Source organism: Otolemur garnettii, unplaced genomic scaffold, assembly GCF_000181295.1.
Source record: "Otolemur garnettii isolate 467f Iridium unplaced genomic scaffold, OtoGar3 scaffold00009, whole genome shotgun sequence".
Lineage (NCBI taxonomy): Eukaryota > Metazoa > Chordata > Mammalia > Primates > Galagidae > Otolemur > Otolemur garnettii.
In genome coordinates this window covers 26,139,943-26,161,813 of record NW_003852404.1, presented here as the reverse complement: position 1 = coordinate 26,161,813, position 21,871 = coordinate 26,139,943, and positions in this window count along the sequence as shown.

The following is a 21,871-nucleotide window of genomic DNA, read 5'->3' as shown; positions in this document are numbered from 1 at the left end:
TCCAACTCCTGGGCTCAAGCAAGTCTCCTGCCTCAGCCTCCCAAGTAGCTGGGACCACAGGCACCCGCCACAGCGCCTGGCTATTTTTTGGTTGCAACCGTCATTGTTGTTTTGGCAGGTCTGGGCTGGATTCGAACCTGCCACCTTAGGTGTATGTGGCTGGCGCCTTAGCCACTTGAGCTGCAGGCGCTGAGCCAAAACTATTATAATCTTTATATTAAGAGTAAAGAAACTGAAGAGCATTTAATTTGAGGAGTTGAGTAATATTCCCAAGGTCCTACAGCTCAGAATTGACACTGCTGGGCTTCAAAACAATGGCTAACTTTACAGCCTATATTTCTCCAAATACATCAGGAAGCCTCTCTAAATGCAATATTGTCTGTTAAAGAATGAAGTGCAAATATACAAAACAGTCAATTCCTGTTAGCCCCCTCCCACTAATGTCAGTTGTATTTTTATACATGTATAAACATATACATCTGTACACATATGCGTATATTTTCATGTGAACATCTTCTATGATAAAAATCTTATTAATTTTTTAAAAAGACAATGCCTTAATGTTAGTTCTCCCTTTACATAAAGCCAATAGGTAATTTTGAGTAATAAAATATAAATATTAATATAGAATTGTAATGTCTTCACATTCATAAACTATCATCTTCAAGACAATATTTATTTGAGAGTTTTATAAAGGCATTAACCAGCTTCATGACAATGCGAAAAAATGCAAGGGTCAGTTACCATTCTGTGTGCCTGGAACCTTAAGATAGTTTTATTTCCAAAGCCCAACACAATGGGATAATGTCATCAACGTTTTTTAAAAATGAAAAATAAAAAAATAAATAAAACCCTCATTTAACTGGCATTCAAAATAATTTTAATAGTTAAATTTATTTTATTTTGTTGTGGTAGGACAACATCACATGAGATCTATTTTCTTAACAAGATGATAAGTGTACAATACATTATTATTAACTATAAGTAAAATGTTTCTCACCTGTATCTCATACTTATTCATCTTACTTAACTGAAACGTTATACCGGTTGGTAAGTAATCACTCATTTTTTCCTCCCTACAGTCTCAGATAAGTGAAATCATGCAGTATTATCATAACGTTCTCAATATTGACACATATTGTCATAAACTGCAGAATTTCCTTCTTTTCTAAGGCAGAATAGTATTCTATTTCATGAATATACTACCTCTCCAAAGGCATCATTTTAACATGCAAAACGCCTCTCATAGAGAGGAAGACATGACATCAGTAAGTCAAGATCTAGCACAGAAGTGAGGGAGACCTACAGGATCATAGCTTTGTAGAAGGCTTAGAAAATTAGAAGTTTCCATTGGAATATCAAAAACCTGTTTGGGGGGGGATGTGTTGGAGAAAAAATACATTATAAAAAAATGTGATACATTTTATCCCATTTAGAGGCTATTGAAGGTTCTAGGAAGAACTGGTACATAGAAAACTAGACAAATGAAAACAATAAAGGAATGTGTGACTTCAGAAAAAGTAAACAAACACTCAAGAAAGGAAACATGTATGTTACTTGGTTCAGCAATGAATGCTAAATATTTAGGACAATAAAAAAATGAATATACCTTAAACTTCAAATTAGGATATGATGATTTTGGAATCATGTGGGGGAAACAGAAAAATCTAAAAGAGCCAAATTCTTATCTGTTATACTAGAGAGTATACAAGTAAGTTCTAAAGTAAAAGTATATAAACAGTGACCTCAGCAAAAGGGTAGAATCAGATGTCTTTACTGCTAGGATCACTCACAGAATTACCAATTAGCAACTATCTACATTCAAAAATATCTTTGGGTGATTGGAGGGATCACCTCTATGGTTTATCTTACAAGGGTACAAGTGAATCTTTCTAAATGTAGAATATAAATGTCTTAACACAATAACTAAGAAAATGACATAAATGCTATGTTAACCAGTTTGATGAAACTATTTCAAATTGTATACGAAAACACCATACTGTACCCCATGATTGCATTAATGTACACAGCTATCATTTAATAAAAAATAAATAAATAAATAATATCTTTGTAAAAATCACACAGCCCAAAGGTGAAGCTGAAGGACTCATTGGAATAAGAATAGAAAGACTTCATTGGAATAAGAATAGAAAATCTGCATAAGAAGAATAATAAAAAATGCTTCACATTGTCGCTCCCGTAGGCTGGCACAGCACAGCAGGAGGGATCCCTTGGGCCCATGGTTTCTCCAGTGGGGAAAAGAAAGCCCAAGGTGGACATTCAGCTTTACCAGCATTCTGGGGTACTGCCCAGGAGACAAACTTCTGTCTTCCTTCATGGTAAACACTGAGAGAATTGGCAGGGCTAAATCACCTAGAAATGGCTGAGAATAAAGGGAGTGGGGCTCATATCAACCAGTGGATGGATCTCGTTGTTGAAACTACATCCTTGTCAGCAGGTTTGTCTTGTCAGAGGGCTCAGCCAGGAACTTTATCCATCCCCAGAGCCTAACTGGCAGCCTCTTGTGCCAGGAAGCATAGTCAATAGTACTATCCATCTGGGATTCTTAGCCAGTAGTCTGGCCTGGCTGAAGAGCTCAGCCTATAGCCTTGCAGAGCCAGAAATCCTGACAAATTCATGGGTACAGTCTGAGGACCTTCCAGGGCCGAGATCTCAGCCAGTGATCCTGCCTAAGTGGATAGCACAGCCCAAGTTCTCACATGACTAAGAATATAAACAACAGCCCTGGCAACCAGAGAGCCCAATCAGCAAGTCCAGCCAACCATGAAGTTGATCAGTGACTCTACCAAATAGCAGAGCATGGCCAATATCCACCCCCATGCAGAGAATTCCCCCAACTGGCCCATTTAAAACTCCAGGTTGAGCTGACTAGTGAAGAAGACTGCTGAAGAAAACCTATAAAAGCTGAAAAAGTAACTGTTTTTCCAAATGTACAGATACTATTGCAAAAATGTAAGTTTCACGAATAATCAGATAACCATGATAGCAACAACAACAACAAAAATCAATAACACTCCACTCCACTAACTGACCCTAAAGAAATGGGGATATATAAACTAACTGACAAAATAATTCAGAAAAACTTCTCTTAAAGAAATAAATGATTAGGACAGGCATGGTGGCTCACGCCTGTAATCTTAGTACTTGGGAGGTGATTGTCTGAGCTCACAGGTTTGAGACCAGCCTGAGCCTGAGCCAGAAGGAGACCTTGTCTCTAAAAACAGCCACCTAGCTCAGCGCCTATTGCTCAATGGCTAGGGCACCAGCCACATACATTGGAGTTAAAATCCAGCCCAAGCCTGCCAAACAACAATGACAACTACAACCCAAAAATAGCTGGGTGCTGTGGCGGGCACATGTAGTCCAAGCTACTTGGAAGGCTGAGGCAAAAAAATCATTTAAGCTCAAGAGTTTGAGGTTGCTGTGAGCTGTGATACCATAGCACTCTACTGAGGGCCACAAAGTGAGACTCTGTCTCAAAAATAAAATAAATAAAAATATCTAGTTGTTGTGTCAGGCACCTATAGTCCCAGCTACTCAGGAGGTTGAGACAAGAGAATTGCTTGAGCCCAAGAATTTGCAGTTCCTGTGAGCTGTGATACCACCACACTCTACTGAGGATGACAAAGTGAGGCTCTGTCTCAAAAATAAAAAAAAAGGAAATAAACTTTTTTAAAAAGCTAAATAACTAAATGATATTTGAAAAACAATATAGGACCAAAGTGAGAAGTTCAACTAGAAATCATAAAAAACAAAATTCCTCAGGACCCTGGAGCTGAACACAATGACTAAACCAAAAAATTCAATAAACATCTATAACAGACTCCATTAGGCTAAAGTAAAGGATCAGTAAATTTGAAGACAGCTCACTTTAAACTATTTAGTCAGAGCAGCAAAAATAATGAAGATGTATTAAAAAAGCATATGGGAGTCAGGCTCAGTGGCTCACACCTGTAATCCTAGCACTCTGGGAGGCTGAGGCAGGTAGATTGCCTGAGCTCACAGGTTTGAGACCAGCCTGAGCAAGAGCTAGACCCCATCTCTGAAAATAGCTGGGCATTATAGTGGGTGCCTGTAGTCCCAGCTATGTGGGAGGCTGAGACAAGAGAATTGCTTGAGCCAAAGAATTTGAGATTGCTGTGATCTATCATGCCACAGCACTCTTACCGAGGACAACATAGTGAGACTCTGTATCAAAAAAAAAAAAAGAAAGAAAAGAAGAAGAAAGAAAGAAAGAAAGAAAGAAAGAAAGAAAGAAAGAAAGAAAGAAAGAAAGAAAGAAAGAAAGAAAGAAAGAAAACAAACAAAAAGTCTATGGGACTTACAGGACATCATCAATGGAAATATTAATCACATTATGTGAGTTCTAGCAAGAAAAGAGAGAGATGAGCAAAAAGTCTATTTAAAAGTTATGACTTAAAATTTCCCAAAATGGAAGAGAAAAAATGGACATTGAGGACCAATGGCCTATAACTGGCTTAACCTGAAAAGGTTTACACTAAGACAGTTAATCACAGTTAAATTATAATTTAATCACATACTGAGAAACCTCCATAAAACAATAAATAAATTTCTCAGCAAAAAAACCTCTCAGGCCAGAAAGTAGTAGTAAGATATACTTAATATAGAAAAAAAAAAAAACAACAACTTGATAATCAAGAAGATTGTATTTAGCAAAGGTGCCCTTCAGAAAGGAAGAGGAGATAAAGATTTTCCCAAACAAAAAAAAAACTAAAGGAATTCTTCACCACTAGACATACCTTAGAAGAAATTTGTTTTTATTAAGAGACATGGTCTCACTTTGTTACCCAGGCTGAAGTCCAGTGACCCAATCTGGGCTCAAATGATCCTCCCGACTTAGCCTCTCAAACACCTGGGGGATACAGATGGATGCCACCACACCCATTACTTATTTATCTTTTAATACAGAATTTCTCTATGTTGCCAAGTCTGATCTTTAATCCCTGGCCACAAACAATCCTCTCTCACCTTGGCCTCCTAAAGTGAAAGATGTTCATTAACAATATAATAACTTATAAATGAATAAAACTCCCTGATAAAGTTGAATGCCTAGTCAAATTCAAAATTTTCTGATATTGTAATGGTGGCACACAAAAATTATTTAACTCTAGTATAAAAGATAAGGACAAGTGTATTAATAACAACTATAACTATGATAATTTGATAATGAATACACTACAAAAAGAGATGTAAATTTTAACATTAAAAAAATTAAAAGGTAGGGAAAAGAGTAAAAATATAGAGTTTTTGTACTGAAGTTGCAAAGTAGCTTACAATGTGATATTATAAATAAAAGATATTTTAAGTAAACCTCATGGCAACATAAAGGTAAAGGAAAAACCTAAAATCAGCAAAAACATATCAACACAAAAAGCATCAAATCACAAAGGAGACAGCAAAAGAGAACAAAAGAACAAAGGCAATACAAAATAGAAAACAATTAAGAAAATGACCATATTAGGTCCTTACCTATCAAAATTACTTTAAACACAAACTTATTACATTCTCCAATCAAAATACATAGAGTGACTGAATGGATTATGACAAACAGTAGCCAACTATATGCTGCCTGCAAGACACTCACTATATAGCTTTAAGGACACATAAGCTAAAGTGAAAGGCCAGAAAAAGATGCACCATGCAAAAGATAATCAAGTGAGAGTAGGGGTGGCTGTACTTATACCAGAAAATGTAGGCTGTAAGTCAAAATGGTCACAAGAGACAAAGAAGGTTATTAGGTAATAATAAAGGAGACAATTAATCAAGAAAGCATAACAACTGTAAATATTCATGCATGCAACAGTGGAGTGCCTAAATACAGAAAGCAGATGTTACCAAAACTGAGAGGAGGCATATATAGTAATGCAGTCATAGCAGGAAAACGTAACATCTCACTCACAACAATGAATAGATCATTCAGACAGAAAGTCAATAAGGAAACAGTAGACTTGAATAATACTACAGACCAAATGGACCTAAGCGACATATACAGAATATCCCGTCCAACAGCAGCACAATCACATTCTTCTCAAGTCCATAAGCGATATCCTCCGTGATAGACCATATGTTATGCCAAAAGTCAAGTCTGTACAAACTCAAGATGATTAAATCATATCAAATATCTTTTCTGAAAGCAACGGTATGAAACTAGAAATCAATACTGAAGAAAAATTGGAAAATTCACAAATATGTGGAAACTAAATAACATGCTCCTGAACAACAGATGGATCAAAGAACAAATTTAAAGGGAAATTAAAAAAAAAAAAAAACTCTCAGCAAAGAAAAGCCCAGTATTTATAGAAGAATTAAAAGCAGTACTACTCAAAGTCTTCCCAAAAAATTGAAGAGGGAAAAAAACAATATCTCACAACTTAACTTATAGGCCAAACACAGTGGCTCACACCTGTAATCCTAGCACTCTGGGAGGCCAAGGCGGGTGGGTTGCCTGAGCTCACAAGTTCAAGACCAGCCTGAGCAAGTGTGAGACCCTCTCTCTAAAAAGTAGCTGGGCGTTGTGGTGGGTGCCTGTAGTCTCAGCAACTTGGAAGGCTGAGACAAGAGAATCATTTGAGCCCAAGTGTTGGAGGTTGCTGTAAGCTATAACGCTATGGCATTCTACCGAGGGTAACAAAGTAAGCTTCTATATCAAAAAAAAAAAAAAAAACCTTATAAAAGTTAGCATTACCTTGATACTAAAGCTAGATAGGAATACTATAAGAAAATTATAGGTCAACATCCGTGATAAACACAGATGCAAAATTCCCAGCAAAAGATTACCAAACTCAATTTGACAGCATAATAAAAGTATCAAAAGTATCGCTCACTATGATCAAGTGGGATTTATATCAAGGATGTAAGTATAGTTCATCATAGAAAAATCAATAAATATGAATCATGACATCAATAGAATAAACTAAAAAGCTCATGAAAAAAAACAGTCCACAAAGTGAACAGGCAACCTACAGAATGGGAGGAAATAATTGCAAATTTTTGGTAAGTGATTAATATCCAAAATATACAAAGAACTCAAACTCTTTCTCTCTCTCTCTCTTTTTTTTTTTGAGGCAGAGTCTCAAGCTGTCTCCCTCAGTAGAATGCAATGGCACCACAAGTCACAGCAACCTCCAACTCTAGGACTCAATCAATCCTCTTGACTCAGTTTTTCTATTTTTTTTTTAGTGGAGATGGGGGTCTCATTCTTTCCTCAGGCTGGTCTCAAAGTCCTGAGCTCAAGCAATCCACCTGTGTCAGCCTCCCAAAGTGCTAGGATTACAGGTGTGAGCCACCACGCCCATCCAAAGAATTCAAACTCAAAAGCAAAAGACAAATAACTTGAGTGAAAAATGGTTGAAGGACCTGAATAGACATTTCTCCAAAGAAAACACAGAAATCACCAACAGACACATGGAAAGGTGTTTGAGATCACCAATCATCAGAGAAATGCAAGTTAAAACCGCAATACATTATCCCCTTACATCGGTTAGAATGGCTGTTAACAACAAAAGAAAAGGGTGGGGAGAAAAGGAAACGAAGTGCACTGTGGGTAGAAATGTAAATCAGCATCGCCAATGTGGGAAATAGGATGGAGCTCTCTGAACCATTGAAAAATACAACTACCACGTGCTCAGCAATCTCATTTCTGGGCATTTATCCAATAAATAAGTAAACAAATCAAAATCAACATTGCAAAGAGATATCTTCTCTCCCATATGCATGGTAGCATTACAAAATGCAGACCATCCTTAGAAAATTAAGGACTCTGTCTCTCAGATAGATAGATGATAGGTAGATGATAGATACTTAGCTAAATCATATATAAAATATTCAGCCACAGAAAAAGGGAAAAAAGGGAAATATTGTCATTGTAACACCATGAATGAAACTGGAGTGCATCATACACGTATTCAGTAAAATAAGCCAGGCAGAGAAAGATAAATATTATATGATTCCACTTGTATGTGGAATTAAAAAGTTGAACTCATTGACAGAGAGAATACAGTGGTGGTTTCCAGGGGCTGAGGGTGGGGTGAATGGGGAGAGGCTGGCGACACAGCATTTAATTATGAGTAAGTTCCGGAGATCTAATGGACAACATGGTGACTATGGTTAATAATATTGTATCATATGTTTGAGATTTGCAAAAAGAGATCTTAAGTGCTCTTACCACAATAAAATAAGCATGAACACAATACACAGACAAAAACGTTAAAAAGAATTTTAAATCGTAGAATAGGGAGCGAGGTAGAGAATAAAAACAGACAGGGCAGGGAAAAAACAGTTTAAGAGTTAATATCTTTTTCTGAAATAGGATTTGAATATTGTTTTGTGTATTATCTGAGACTCTATTGATTAGACTTCATTTTTTTAAAAAGAGGAAAACCGCAAAAATAACACATTAATTTTATGTATGTGAACTTTACAAAATTTAACATAATATATGAAGGCTTTAAACACATCTTTAGATATTTATGTATTTTGATACAGCTCAGCACAGTGCACTGTGTCAGGTAAAAAAAGGGATGTGCCCAACTTTAATACTCTTCCAGTCCTCCAAGGGAATAGGCTTAGCCCTATAAAACTGAGCACCTCTAAACACAAATCTTCCTCTGCATATCTGCGGAGTAAGTAAAGTGATCAGAGTTGTAATGAGTTGCAAATCTAGTTTTAGGTCTTCTCTGCCTTATTTCTCATTTGCCTGCTTTTCCTTATCTTTTTTATTTTCCTTTCAGGTTCTGGGTTTTCTTTTAAAAAAATCTTACTACACCGTCTGAGCCAACTACATCAATATACAATTCGGCTTTGTTTTGTTTTCAGCCCATGCTATAGTTCTCCACGAGGGAAATCTATACTTGAAACGGTACTAGGAGGAAATGAGGACATCAGGGAGAAAATGTGTGAAGGAAGGAAGGAAGGAAGGAGAGCAGTGATCAAGGAGCGGAGTTAAGAGGTGGAAACGGAGGGAGAGGGAGAGAAGTGCAATCGCTTTACCCCGGGCTAGTCAGTAACTGGCGGAGTAATAGAAGACCCTGCCTAAAGGGGACCACAGATTGATCATGAATACAGCTGCTCAGGGAAATTCAGAGAGACATCAAGCTTCATTTCTCTATTTAAACATCTTATTTAATTAAAAGAAATAAAACCTGCTGGCAAGATACATTTCAAAATCCTTTTCTTTCTGATGCTCAATAATTTCGAGCAATCTCAGCTCAGCAAAAACACACCGAGATTTCAAAAACAGAGTTTCTCCGACTCAAAAAAGGGAGACCTGGTAGGGAAGTAAATTTCAGCCTTTAGTTATGGCTACTCTAGCTTTCCCAGGCTTATTTCTTCTTCAGACAAATTCCATTCCCCCAGAAGCTACTCTATCAAGAGCTTCTCAACCATGCTATTAATGTGAAAATGAAAAATCTGCTTTATAGAGGCAGCACTCATGGGAAGAAGCATGCTGGCTCAGTGAGCGCCTAAGACTCTTGATTACCTGGAATTCCTGAAGCTTTTGCAATTGTTAATGCACCTCTTGCAAAATGATAAAATTTCAACCTTTCCCAAACATAGTGGTTTTGCTTCTCCTTAGCTCTTGCACACATTTTACAGTTCTAACTCCAATTCCTCTGGCCTCCTTCCCAGCAATCCCTTCTTGCTTTCTACCTGCCATTTGCTTTTAATCTAGAAACCAAAATAATTATTCTATTGGATACAAGTAATGTTTCCAAATTTATAGTAGGGGGTAGATTTTTTTTTTCCTTTACTCTCTGAATCAAAATAATATGTTGGCTTGTTTAAAGTTAAAAATTATATAATTTAACATTTAAAATCATCAAATGTTTATTCAGTGAAGTAGATGATATAAGAGGATGCTTACTTCATGGTAGCCAAGGTCTGCTAAGTTAGCTTGCCTTGATTTCAGGAAACAGAAACTTTTTGCTGAATTCTAATGTCTGTAGTTTTCACATCATAGCACCTTAGGCTTAGCTTTCCCTCAACATATTGGGGAAAAATATTATCCAACAGACAAAAATACCATCTTAATGTCTGAAATCTCTTTGCCTACTCACAGCATTTTCTTTGTACTTTTATTTTTGTTAGTTCTTAAAACGTTCAAATTTGTCCCCTTTATTCATCAGAAGGTTTGATGTGTCCCTAAGCAGATACCATGAATCCTAGATGCATATATCTTTATATACATGAAACTCATTTCACTTTGAGTAGTAGCTAAGGGAAGTTGAGGGTCTGTGCTGCAGCATTCAAAATTGCTTAGGATTAGGAAGAACGGACCCTGTCTATTCCGGTTTCTCCATTTTCCCTCTGCTGATTTTCGGTGTGCTTATCGTTTTAAATACAGGCTGATTGTAGAATAAGAAATATATCAAACACCAGTAAAATGCACCACAAAAGTTATTTTATTCTAAAAATGAACATGGATTTAGAAGCAAAAATCATCGAATTCAATTTGATAGCTTGAAAAGTACTGGAGAAAATGGTAGGTCGGCAATAATGTCTGATCATAAAAATATCCTGCTCTTGTTTTCATTAGATTTTGGTAAAATCTGTTATCTGCGAATCTCAACATGGAGCAGTGATGAAATACACATAGCAGGTACATTTAAATCTTTAGAATATTAAAATTTATATTTCTACTGTTGGATCGGTAACTAAATTTAATTCCTAAGTTTGTACACAAAATAATGCTCTAGCCTTCTAGCATGGTGAGAGAACAGTGTTTCACATGAGTTAATTTTCTAGATAGCTGAAATAATCTAGATAACATTGTTAAATGTTACAGTACTATAAGCTTTTAAAGTTTCCTACAGCTGTTATAAAGTTTACAATTATAAAACTCAGATATGCTGGCCAGGCACAGTGACTCACGCTGGTAATCCTAGCACTCTTAAAGACTGAGGTGGGCACATTGCTTGAGCTCAGGAGTTAGAGACCAGCCTGAGCAAGAGTGAGACCCATTGCTACTGAAAACAGAGAAACATGGTGGAGCTGTGGCACATTCCTGTAGCCCCAGCTACTTGGGAGGCTAAAGCAGGAGGATTGCTCAAGCCCAGGAATTTGAGGTTGCTGTGAGCTATGATGCCACAGCACTCTACCCGGGGCAATATAGTGAGACTCTGTCTCAAAAAAAAAAAAAAAAGTAAGAAAGAGAGAAAACCTCAGATGTGCCAAGTGGACCTTCCGTGATTCCTCTGTTGAGTAATCTTGATCTACTTTCCTATTTCCCATTTCTCAGCAGTTCTCAACTTGTTGGTGGTGACCCCTTTGTAACAATGAAAATATATCCTGTGTATCAGATATTTACATTACGATTCATAACATTAGCAAAATACAGTTAAGAAGTAGCACTGAAAATAATTTTATGGTTGGGGGTCGCCACACTATGAGGATCACAGCATTAGGAAGGTTGAGAACCATTGCTTAAGATAAAAGAAATTTCAATCTTACAAGTTCAAGATTAGATACAAGAATCTCTGATCTAAATCTCAATCTCTTTTAGATCACTATGTAGTCGATATGGTATCTCCTCCGTCTCCTTGGCCTTCCCTTCTCCCTAGATAACCCTGCCTCCAAGGAAGTTAATCATAGCATCGTAATATGAAGTGAGAGCTGGCGGGGAGAGGTGAGAAATGCAGGGGCGGTCGCCAACATCTTCTGTGACCTCTCCTGAGTGTGCTCACCTCCTGTTCAGTCACTGAGGATGTCTGAGGTCCTATGTGACCTCTGCTTTTCAGGTATGTTCTCTAAACTTCTCATTCCCAAGGCGTCGCTCCAATAATCTCAGCTGTTTTCCCTGCAGGGTACTGAGCTGTATAAGGCCACCACCCGGGACACTTGTCTGGAGCTGCAGCCAGCGCTGCTCCACTTCTCAGGAACCAGGTCAGATGTGGGGCTTCCCTGCAAAGCTTCCTGTTTCTTACACTCGGAGAATCAGCACCCCTAACTCCAATCCTATCTTCTCTAATTTTCTTCTCATTCTTGCCATTCAAACTCTTGTCTGCTTGGGAGCTCTTACGTCATCCTATAGTGCTCCTCACTCTGGTTTATGCTACAACCAGATCTCAGTCCTCCAAAATGTGACTCTTAACATGTCCATCCAAACTTTTGGAAGTAAAAATAACAACTGCTTGCTTATCAAATATCAGACCATAACAATTAAAAATTTGGTGACTTTCAAATGTACAGTCTCCGCTGATGAATTTTACAAATCAATCTTCAAATTTAAAACAAAAAATGATTTTGTTTCATCCTAGACTATATGTGTCCTCCCCATTAGGCAATGAATTTCTTTAGTTCCAGTGGATAATTGCAATGAAATTACTAAAATATTCATAATAGAAAAGAAATAAAAGCATGGGCTAAAAATCTCAAAATATTATTTCATGACAACAACCAGTTTTACATAACAGGCTCTTTTAGCATAACACTTTCCTGCCTCTTAAGCTAAAATCAATTACCTTTATTTATGACTCAGAGTCAGTATTAGTTATTGCCTTAAAAATGTATGGTCTGTGATTATAACATGCTAATTTAATTCTTTACTCTACCGTGTATTAGCTTAAGCTTAGTTAAATGACTTAAGCCTATGTGGAAACTGGGCGATAACAGCACATCCAGCACATGATAAAGTTGTTATCAATTAATAAAATAATTAAAGTACCTAGCACAGAGCCTAAATGTAGGTGCTCAATAAACATTAGCTATTGCTTTTTAAAAGTATTAACTATACAGAGGACTGAATATACTCTTCTATTCTGAATAAAGCTGCTTGGGTTTGCTGTTTGAGTGCTTTTCTTCTCATCAGAATCAGCTGATATTTTCTGGGTAGGAAGTGAGGCAGAGGAACTAGAAACTAAATAATTAAGAAGAAGGAGCTCAGTGCCTGTGGCTCAAATGGCTAAGGTACCAGCCACATAGACCTCAGCTGGCAGGTTCGAATCTAGCCCAGGCCCGCCAAACAACAATGTTGGCTGCAACCAAAAAATAGCCAGGCATTGTGGCAGGTGCCTATAATCCCAGCTACTTGGGAGGTGGAGGCAGCAGACTCGCTTGAGCCCAGGAGTTGGAGGTTGCTGTAAGCTGTGATGCCTCGGCACTCTACCCAGGGGGACAGCTTGAGGCTCTGTCTCAAAAAAAAGGCCCTTGGATTTGAAGCAATTAGTATGAAAACATAGTCTCTGAAGGGCAGTTTGGATACCAGAGCCAGGACTGGCTATACTTTTATTTTGTTTATCATGAATTCCTGGCATTAATTTTACTTTTTAAAAAAATCCACTGAAGTAGTATTTATCTTGGTTTGCTGAGTTTTGGGTGCTGTTTTAACTTTTGTGTCCAAGGTGAAATCATCTCACCCTAATCTCCTTCTTGTTGAATGCTTTTGAAGGACAATGGGTAGAACCATAGTGAGTGGGGAAAAAAGAGCCTTTCCTTACCTGACAGGTCAGAGCAAGAGTTGTAAACTCACATATCTCCACAAGCCAAGAAGCTTACATAAATGAGTAAGTTTGGGTTCAGATCGGAGTGTATGATAGAGTCCATGAATGAAGCAAACATTTACGATTCTAAGAGCATTCACATTTATATTTTTAAAGACACCACTCAGGCAAATAAAACAAGTCTAAGGGCTGGAATTTTATGACTCTGAGTTAAAAGATAGGTAGGCAAATCCATAGAAATTGAAAATAGATTAGTGGTTGTCCAGGGCGAAATGAGCAAAGGGGACAGTGACTGCCAAAGGGTATTTCTTTGGGGGGAAATGAGTATTTTTGAAAATTGATTGCAGTGGTGTTTGCACAACTTTGTGAGTACATTAAAAACCACTGAACTGTATAACTGAAAAAAAAAAAAAAATAGGTCTCTTACCCACCTAAAGTCAGACCAAACTGGGTTTATATTTTTTACTGTTGGCCTTCTGCAGCTGATTTTGCCAAGGTTGGTAATAATGCTAAATTCTCCAGAGTGCTGGAGCAGGGAACGAAAGCTCGCATCATGTCCACCAAATGTCACTGTGTGTCTTCCATGTCATCTTAGGTAAAGAGGTTACCAAATCTGTATTGAGTATTCATTTTCTATTCAATATCTCATATGGGTACTAAAATATCAGTTAAGCAAGGAGTAAGATTTATTTTTAAAAGAAAGACATGGTTCTAAGTGTAGCCTTCACATTCTTCTATAGGTAAAACTGCACATGCCTTAAATCAGGAAAATTTTTACCATCTACTTCAAGAAACAGGATGCATTTCCAAAAGACTATGAATAGCTTTGAAGCAAGATATATCTGGGTTTAAACCCAGTTCTGCTGCTAATTAATTATGTAAGTTCAAATAAGTAAATTTAGCTCTATTTTTCTTGTATTTTTATCTGGAAAGTTAGACTAAAAATTCCCATCTCATAGAGTTATTAGAAAAAATCATATAAGAATATAAAGTGGTTGTACACAATAATAATCCATACTAGCACACAGTACTATAATTATTAGAGACAGCTCTAACTTAATTTCTCACCTCTTGGTGGTACCGCAGATTGATAAATTTGCTAAACAATGACCATTGCAAAGCTGTTGGGCTACTTCGTACATAAGCAGTATAAATGGCCTTCTATATATGATTCAGTATGTAAGAAGGAGACAATCAGAGGCAATCCTGCTGTTTTTATTATCAAATGTGACTTTAAACCAACCGTGCAGGCAGGAAATAATATTTTTAAAATACATGATTACTTCTCAATTTTTACTTTTCCAGAATGATGCTTTCCTTTTTTTTTTTTAGAGTAAATAAAATCTTTGTTTAATAAATGTAATCTTCTGAAGCAATCACAAATTAGACATTAAATATTATACTTAGCTGAGAAATGTGTTAGTGGGCCCTTTAAATCATAGAAAGATTCATAAACAAATATTCAGGAAAAGAATCTAGAGTTCAAAGTACACCCAATTAGAATGCAGAAAAGAGATGAGTTTTTAAATGCAATTTTAAACTTGGAAAGAGAATCTATCAGGAGGTAATTGATTCCACCAAAGAGAAGTAATGATTGAAAATGTTCTGTCACCAGAGGATCCTCTGGAATATAAAAATGCATGGAAGAAGCAATAAGTAGGTTACACATTGGAGAACACATTTGAAAAATAAAGCTTTGTAGTGTATTCATTAGCAAACATCAGGAATCCCTAAAACAGTGTGTGATTATTCAAACACTTTTTTCTTAAGCAATATTCCAAGGAGAATAGTGGTGTGGCAAATAAATGTATAATCAATTAGAAGTGTCTTCAACTACATGAGTGCACATTATTGCATGTCTTGTTATATCAATGACATTTCAGCTCCCCGTAAGCACAGTAGCTGATTTTATAAGAGACTTGATGATACGTTCCCCTGTACCAGTGAACAAGATGCAGTGCTGAAGGGGAGGGGGTGATGAAACTAAACCTGCCTGTGCCATCATAGATCTCCGTAGTAAAAGTCTTGAAAATCTCGAAAGAGAAGGAGCATTGGTGAGACTGAAGCATATTTGTTTCTGGTTGTCTTCTTTGGATTTCTGAGGTCAAAGCAGATGGCGATGCTAGGAAATGTTATAATAATCAGAAATCGTACTCATTAAAAACAAGAGGAAATATTTGGCAAAATAATTAAAGACTGAAGGCTTATAAGATCTAAAAAACTTGGATCACTGGAACAATTTGAGATTTCAAGGGTTATTTCAGGAGGGCATTTTCCAATGATTTTTTGTTAACTGTCTAATGATCATCTTATTTATCCTATTTCTCTTTGCTAAGCTACAGCTTTGCCCTTGCTCTAATCAAGCCTTCTATAAGCACTCTAGTTAAAATGTTAAAAAGTTCTATAAAGGCTCAAATATAAAAGGGCTTCTTCCTCTCTTAAACTACAGTTCCTCCCCACACCTATCTCCTGGCTAAACCAATCCTCTTACCTCATTTCCTTTGGCCTCCAAAGTCACTGTTCTCAAAGCAAAAGACTTCATTAAATGTGATTTGGAATGCTGTACCAATGTCTTCTTTGAGGGAAAATATACTAAAGAAGTAGATATAAATAGATGTATGAAATCGTATTGGAGAAGCTCAGAAGTGCTGCACTCAAGAAAAGCACGACGATTGACAAGCAATTTAAGCTGGAGTGTGAAAGGAGGCAGAAATAACAAGATTTGCATGAAAAATATTGAGATCATGAGAACATCAAATTTAAACGAAAAACTCATGTGCCTCATGATTTAATCATGAGGGCTGACATTACTGTTATAACTTTCAATATCCTTGGCTTTTGAAAATAGTTCTATAATGAGGGTGGAGTATATCTATCTATACGAAAACTAGTGTTATTTTATCCAGTCAGCTCATTACTATGAGAAACAGTTTCAAGAATCTTAAATCTTATTATATATGTTGGGAAGCCCAATCGTTAGCTATGGCTGAGCCCTGATTTGGAGGCAGAGACTGACAGCAAGAGAGGAAAACTAAGCCAGGTTAAGAAGCAATCCATTTTCGAATCAATTATGATTAACCAACCCACAAACAGCAGAAAGAAATTCAGATTGATGTTAATATCTCCGCATTTATCTTATGAAAAATTTTAATGACTGGCCAGAAGCAAGGATCAATATACGGCCCATACAGAAGTCATTTAAAGGGCTCCATATTGACCTGGAAAGTTTCCTTCCTATGAACCAGGCAACTGACGTAGAAAAGGTCTTATTTGCCTCTCCTTTTTTTTTTTCTTTTAATGGCATAATAGGTGGTCTGAAAATCTAGTTGCACTCGTTATCTCGGAGAAGAAAAGCAGTTCCGACTTCTGTTTATATTTTCACATCATCCTGGATTGCTGTGAACCTGGATGGCATCTCCAGTGGGACGCCATGTTTAGCCCCTGAATGAGAAGACTGTCACAATCAAAAGTGCTTCAGGCACAAACAGATTTGAAACAATCTTCCTACTGACTGCCAGAGAAAAGGCTGGTTCTGAAGATCATTAAAGGTTCTATTGATGTGATATTGGGGGCGCACATTTAGATTTCCAAGTGTGTTTTACATTGGGAGCAGTTTTCCTCGCACTGAAGCTCAGCCGCTTTCCCTGAGAACTCTCTTTCTTGTCATCATGTGCAGAAGCTTTCACAGAGACCACACTCTTCCAACTGGGAAGGAGGTGGGAGAGGTGGGAATCGCAAAGCAGGCAATTGAACTAGCTGTCTCCACTCAGGGATGCCGGGATCACCTGCTCCACAACATTCTGCAGAGTGTGAAGCACAGAGATGAAAGGGGCCACCTGCAGTGTCCCAGATAGAAAAAGAAGGAAAAAACTTTCTGGCATTTAAATGTGCTAGCAGCCTTTGACTTAAAAAGCAAAAAGCTTTCTATCAAAATAAATTAGATGGAAAGTAATTAGGCTGCACATCAGTTGTTGGGTGTGTGTGTGTGTGTGTGTGTGTGTACGTGTATTCATTTGTTCTGGTGACATTTTGTTGACCATTTCGTCGTGAGAACATCTTGTTATGCAAAATTTCGTTGTAGGGACATTTCTTTATACAGCATCTTATCATTGACATTTTATGATCAGCGTTGTCAGGGGCATTTCATCATGCGATACTCTACCGTTGACATTTCATCAAAACAGCAGGCCACGATGGTAATAGCTCAGTGCTGACAGTTAGTATACTAAACTCCTTAATTACATTATTACACATGCAATTAAGTTTTGCAGATCGTGATGTAAAATTATACCTGTGAAAGGGAAGAAGACACCTCCTACATCTCCCCATTCTGAAACTTTCAAAACAATTGAGTAAGTTGCACTCAGATACATAGTGCATGTGATATTGTATGTCCTCAAAATATTTCCAAGGTTATTTGTAAAGAATCTTCCATAGCAAGTGTGGGAAAACTACTGCTGCCCATTGATCAGTCCACTCTGTTGCTTATTTTTGTTTAAAATACAATTTTTTATTGGAACAAGGTTATGCGCCTCGTACATGTTATTTTTGTCTCTGCTTTTGTGCTATAGCTACAGAGTTGAGGAGTTACAATAGAGACCTTCTGACACAAAAAGCCTAACATATTTACTATTTGGCCCTTTATAGAAAATGTTTGCCAATTCCTGTCCTAAGGGACATTTCTTTAAAATGTGGATCGACAACCCCAACCCCGTGCTACAGAATAAGAACATCCTTAAATAGAACCTGATTAGCTGCATTTCAACAAGTGTTGCATGGAAGTTTTAGAACTGGGAAGGAGGCAAGAGAGGTGTGAATGCCACGCTCTTCAAATTTGCTACCCTCTCTCTTCACAAAAATAAAAATAGTAATAATTTGAAACCAATCAATAGCTCATCTGATTTATTCTTGTGCTCAACTGTCTTCAACCGTTTAACAAAAGAATGTGAGAGAAGAAGGTACATTCATTCATTCCCCGTGAACCTGACAAAGCTATTACTTTAAAATGATGCAAATGACAGTTTATTTTCAGTGTTGAAAAAAATACGTAATCTTTAATTTTACATATTATGACATATTTCTATAAAAATGCAAAGAAAGGGATGAAAGTCATCATTGAAATCCATATTTTCTCATGGTTCCCACTTCCATTTCCTAATGGTTATAATTAGTTTTTCATTGTGTATCTTTCTAGAGTCCTTTGTCTTTTAATCTCCAAGAATGTTCTGATTATGCCATTTTATAAGTTTTTCTTGCCCATTACATTTACATCTTATTACATTACATCTTATTTACATTTCCTCCAAATGCTGGAAAAATTCCATGTCAAGGCTCCTTCAACAGCGAGGTCGACTCAGAGGCAACCTCTGCTGGTCCATGATGAGTGCCCCGGGAAGGAAGGCTGATGAGCTGGACCCGGAATCAAGAGCACTGTGATAGAAGTTCAGAATCAAGAACACTGTGATAGAAGTATCTTCTCCACAATTTCTGACTTTGCTACTTCCTTTTGTTTCATATTCTTTTATCCTCCTGGCATTTCGTTGCTTCAATCCTAAGATTTTCTGCTTCTCTGAGTACATTTCTGTTCTCTTTGCCTTTCCATTTATCTCTATTCTCGTCTCTTGGATTTGCTTGGCTTTGGTAACTATGGATGACTCATGCATTTTCCCCTCCGAATTGCCTTCCCTTCCAAAAGGCTTTTTCCATGACTCTTTCAGCGAATAGACATTGCTATGCCTCCCCTTCTGCAAGCAGTTTTTGGAAAGATGTTTTACTCCCGTTGCTGACATTTGTAGCAACTTTAGCAGCTTCTCAGAGCACAGTGAGGCATATGCCATCTTTGTTTTGCCTGGGTTTCACTTCTCTCAGCCTCTTGAAACAAAAGCTATTAACATAGTCATCTTTTCCATCTATTCAAGTGTAGTAAACCATAGACCACGCTTCACAATTTGCTGCTTTTAACTTTACATTTTTCCGTTCAGACTTCTGACTTTCTTTCCCATGTTACCTTGTCCTTCTCTATTTTTTTGAATAATAAGTATGTCTATCCTTTCCCACTAGGTAATGAAACTTTTAAACCCATTTATTGTAGTACTCTGCTCACCTACCTTTTAAATACAAAAATGTTTGCCTGTGAAATAAATCTGCATTGGTGAAACCAGTTCTCCTTTATCAACTGACAAATATTAGCTTTCCGTTGTCAATTCACCTTCTGCACACAGAAATTTTGCAAAATGCATGTAAAGGGAAATGTACATCAGAAACTGCTTAAATCATTCCTGGCATTCTGTCAAAGACTCCTCTGTTCACATTTTTTCTTTCTTCCTCCTTCTTTCTATACTGTACATTAAAACTTTTCACCTACATACCTTATTATAGTATAATACTTCTTACTCTTTTCTCCCCACTTCCTATGATTTATGATTCTGGAGTGTTTTAAAAATGGACATTCTTCTGTTCTTTGTTGGAAAGGACAGAAGGATAAGAGGATTAGCAGTGAAACTGCCACCAAAAGGTAAGAGGGGAAAATAAGCCTCAAATAAAGAGCAAGAGGTGGGTAGCTTAAGGGAAATAATGTATAAAAACCACCAACCTAGGGCATGAAAGTATTATTAGCTTTTTTGATACGTCTCTAGAACAGAAGAGAGGCATGCTGATAAAATGAATGAATGGTATAATGTAAACTTGCCAAAAATCACGATATATGATTGCTACGGTCAATCATAAGTTGAGAGCCTGATTATTGTTATGTTTATTCCTGAATAAAATTGCAGTATGATTAATAGAACACCATTAGAAATCTCCACAGCTCTCTTCAGTGTATATCGTGTGGATGAAAATGATAATAAAAAGGTTTGTTTCTTGTAACATGCTGTGTAGTGTAAGAAAAGAAAAAGAACAAGAGGCCTCTCTGTTCTGCCTGTCATGTGCCTTCCCTTATCTCCCGACTTGAGCAGAAGTGGCCCACAGGCCTCAGCTGCACTTGGTACAGTTCTCAACTAGACAACTTTTTTCCCTGCATAGCAACTGTTTGCATACCTGTCTGTTTGCCTTACTAGACTGGGTGACAGACGTGAAGTTGGTGCTAATTTATTATTTTATTTTCACAGCACGTAGCTTGATTTTCTCAGAGAATATTTGATATATGGGTGGGGGAGGGCATGAATGAAAGTGTGAAAAAGGATAACAATAAAATATGATTCTCTTGCTTTTGATATTATAAATGATACAGATACAATTGATGTATCAAGTTTCAGTATTTTACACTATTCATTCCAGATTTTTATGTGACCCCAAACCATAGAAATTGTTTAAGAGAAGCAAGACAGAATGGATGGCCTTGATTACTAAGAGAACAACTGGTAGAACTTGGGCTCTGATTCACTCAAATAACAAAAATAACAACATAATAGCTGCTGTGCTCTGAATGTGTGTCCCTCTGAGCACGATTCATAGGTTGGAATCCATATGCCCAGGTTGATAGTGTTAGCTAGTAGGGCCTTGGGGTGGTCAGGTTATGAGAGTAAGATTAGTGTCATCATGAAAAAGGTCTGAGAGAGACCCCTTGTTTCTTCCATCATGTAAAGACACAGCAATGAGGTATCTCCTGTGAATCAAAACAGTGGGCCCTCATCAGACACCAAATCTGCTAGCAACTTGATCTTGACTTCCAAACCTCCAGAACTACAAGAAAAAAATACACTTATTTTCTATAAGCTACCCAGTATGTGTTATTTATTTATAGCAGTCCCACAAACTAGAGAATAGCTGAAATGTATTGAATATTTACCCTACGCCAGATGGCACATTTACACCCGACAAAGTAGATTATATTATTTCCCCTATTTTACCAAAGAGGAAACTAAAACAAGTGGTAAAGTCATTGCCTAAGAACACAACTGGCCAGTGGAGTTGCTGGATGATCAGCCAACATTACTACTGTCAGATGAGATCAGAATATTCTCATGATACTAGTCCCTGACACCACACTTTTAAGGATACACTTAGTCTTCGAATAGGAAACTAATGTGTGCTTCTCCTACTAGACTTTATATTTCACCAAAGTAGAGCCATGTCTGACTTGCTCACCTGACACAGATCTAACACATGATAGGTATTCGATATTTCTTGAATGAATAACAAACAAGGCTAACCTAGTACTCAGAGGCCAGAACACCATCAATGTGGTACAAGATAAAAGTAAATTGTTCTGCAATTCTATTTTTCTAAACAGTCCTTGAACATCAGGAATCCAAGGAACATTATGAGCATTATTCAGTTTGAGACTTAAACGACACACAGCTGACTTCCGGTCTGCATGGAAAGCTTCAGCCACTGGCACCCTCACTGGGGCGAATTATTTTCTTCTCAACTTGTGTGGAAGAACACCTTGG